Source organism: Aureococcus anophagefferens, assembly GCF_000186865.1.
Source record: "Aureococcus anophagefferens unplaced genomic scaffold AURANscaffold_38, whole genome shotgun sequence".
NCBI classification, from domain to species: domain Eukaryota; class Pelagophyceae; order Pelagomonadales; family Pelagomonadaceae; genus Aureococcus; species Aureococcus anophagefferens.
This window is the reverse complement of record NW_008705595.1, coordinates 347775-350761: the sequence shown is the minus strand read 5'-3', so window position 1 is coordinate 350761 and position 2987 is coordinate 347775.

The window sequence follows — 2987 nt, the reverse complement described above, 5'->3', positions numbered from 1 at the left end:
CCACGCGCGCGCGCGCGATGATGGACACAAAAACACGGGGGCGCCGGTGCGACCCCATCGCAACAAGGTCCCTGTGCGATCGCACCAGCGCCCCCGTGTTTTTTCTGCACTAGGACCGACATATCGCCCCTCGACGCGTCGAAATGGCCCGGATCCAGAGGCCCCGTTCGCCCCGAAATCGTGCTCGTTTCTCGAGATCGAGAGCGGCGCGTCGAAGATCGCCCACCGGCGCGGCGCGAGCTCGAAGGGCGCCGGGGCGCCCGGCGGACCGAGCCGCCGAACGCGGCCGTCAAAGTCGGGCGCTGCCCATCGGATCGGCTTCCCAGTGCACTGGAGCCCCTGGGGAACTTTAGACCTGTGGAATTAGAATAGATTAGGAATGCCTACTGTTTCCAGTGGCGACACAACCGACGCCTAGACACGCCCGTACGAAATAAGAAAATAATATTTAATAATTAAATCTGGCCAGCGGCCGGAGGGACGTGTACGACACCTCCTGAAAATTTGCCGCGCGCGCGTGCGCGCGCGGGTCTAGTGCGGGTTGAAAGTCAACTCAGTTTCGCGAAAAACGATCCTCACGCCCGAGTGTCTCAAAATGTACGACGCTACCGCACTCACAACGCCAGCCCCGGCGAAAGGACCCCACTTTCGAGCGGTTTACGACCCCCTACTTCAACTTCTATGTTGAACTTGGCAACTAACCAAGCTGAACTTCAAGATACAAAACCCCAGGCCTTTCGTTTCAAGGGTTGGTTTCGCGCACTGACTGTTTCCGTCCACTTGGCCTTTCGGGTCTCCACTAACGCCTCCACTAGCCTGAGCTAAAGGAAGCAGAGTAAGCTCCTCCCTCAAGGGGGATGCTGAGCTCAGTTCAGTTAAGAGTGCCAGAATGAAGGCAGATCAGAGTGAGACTGCGTTACGGGTATCCTAGGCGTATCCTGGCTCCTCTGCTCCCCCGCCGCGGCCGGAAAGGCGGAGCGGGGACTGCGAAGCCAGGCCGGGGAATGAGAGTGTGCACGCCGCAGCGTGCAGGGAGGCGGGCGGGTGCCACGGCACCGCGCCGGGGAGGAACGGCGGTGCGGCGTGCCCTGCGGGCACGCCGTGTTGAGCCTGAAGAGCGGGAACCGGCGTAGAACCCCGCAGGGTTGTCGCTGTTCCGGGCGTAGGGAGGAAGTAGGCGCGGGCTCCGGCGGGCGACCCCGCGGGGTCGCCCGCGGCCTCAGGCGCGGGAGTGTTGTGCACGCCGCGGCGTGCAGGGAGGCGGGCGGGAGGAGCGGCCCGTTGGCCAGGTTGGCTCGGTAGGGTCGCGGGCCGCCAGGCCTAGGCGAGAGGAAGGTCGACGAGCTCGTTCCTGTCGTTGACGCGGAGCCCGGCGATCATTGCGAGCGAGCGCCGGAAGCGATCCTCGTCTTCGGCGGCAGTGAGAGTGTTCGCCGGGTTGAACTTCGATGGGACGTGGTGGAGGATGAGCTCGCCGGAGTCGAGCGCGTCGTAGAGGAAGCCGAGCTGGCACCGAATGTGCCGCGCCCGGGCGGAAAGGTCGCGTCCGCGAAGGAAGAGTATTGCCGACTCGTTGTCGCAGTAGACGTGCGACGGCCGGAGGCTGCGCTTGAGCATGAAGGATGCGAGAGAGCGCATGCTTAGGAGCACGCGGACGAGCACGACCAGGGCGTACAGCTCGGCCTCGAAGGTCGAGATCGCTGTTGCGTACTGGACCGACGACCACGCGCAGACGGACGCGCCGCATGCGAAGATGTAGCCGCCGGAGCGCGAGCGGCAGACGCCGGACGCCGTGCGGTGGATCTCGCGTCCGTGCGAGGCGTCCATTGAGGTCGTCGATAACGCCGGCCTGGTGGCGTGGCGTGCCGATGACGAGGAGGTCGTCGACGTACGCGAGCACGTAGACGACGCCCTGATTGAACGCCTTGCAGAACAGGCAGCGGTCGACGGGGTGCCGCTGGAACCCCATGACGTCGAGCACCTGGTGCGAGAGGAGCTCGAACCAGGCTCGGCCCGCGTCCTCCATGCCGTAGATGTTTTTGTCGGCGCGCAGGACGTACTTGCCGGGATCGAAAGTGGGCAGGCCGGCGGCCCGGAGGTAGTCGTCGAACCCGGTGGGGTACCGGAGGTAGAAGCGGCTCGTCGGCGGAGCGAGCATGTACGCGCCTGTGATGTCGAACTGCGAGACGGCCAGGCTGTGCTGTGCTGCCATGGCGAGAGCCATGAAGAGGGTGCTGGGCAGACAGGTCGGAGACGAGCTGCCGGGGTCGCGGAGTTCGCCGGCCTTGCGCGCGCCGTTGGCGCACCACCGGGCTTTGTAGCGCCCGTCGCGTTTGACGCGGCACACGCACAGCGAGTCGTAGATGCGCGCGTTGGCCGGCAGCTCTGAGAGAGCGACCCGTGTGAGCGCGGCGGCGCCGTCCCGGAACGTCTCTGCGAGGTCGAGCCGCTCCTTGTGGAACGCGGGCACCCACTTGCCGCGGTCCGGCCCTTGCAGGGCCTGACGGAGCGTCATGTCGCCGTCGATGGTGTGGTCGCCGGGGTAGGTCGGGGGCGGCGCCTGGCGGCGCGGCTCGTGGAGGTGCTGCATGTCGGGAGCGTGGAGCTCCGTGTCGATGGGATCGTAGACCGTCGTGCGCGGCACGGCGCTGGCGGCGAGGCCGTGCGCCGCGTGCTCGGCCGCGAAGGAGAGCACCGTGGGCATGGCGTAGCTGCACAGGGACGGCATGAGCGGCGACATCTCGTGCCCGGCTGACGCGATGAGGGCGAGCGCCATCACCGGGAGGAGTGCGAGGCCGCTGAGGCGGCCGGCCACGGCGCTCGAGGCGGCGGAGTCGCGCCAGTTCCGGTGCGACGCGCCGATGTCGCTGCCCATGTCGAGGTGCGTGCGGCGTTTGCGGCTTCGCCGCGGGGGCTCGTCGTCGGGCGGCTCCCCCGGAGGCGGACTGCCGTCGGCGGGCTCCCCCGCGAGCGCGGGGCCGTGCTCC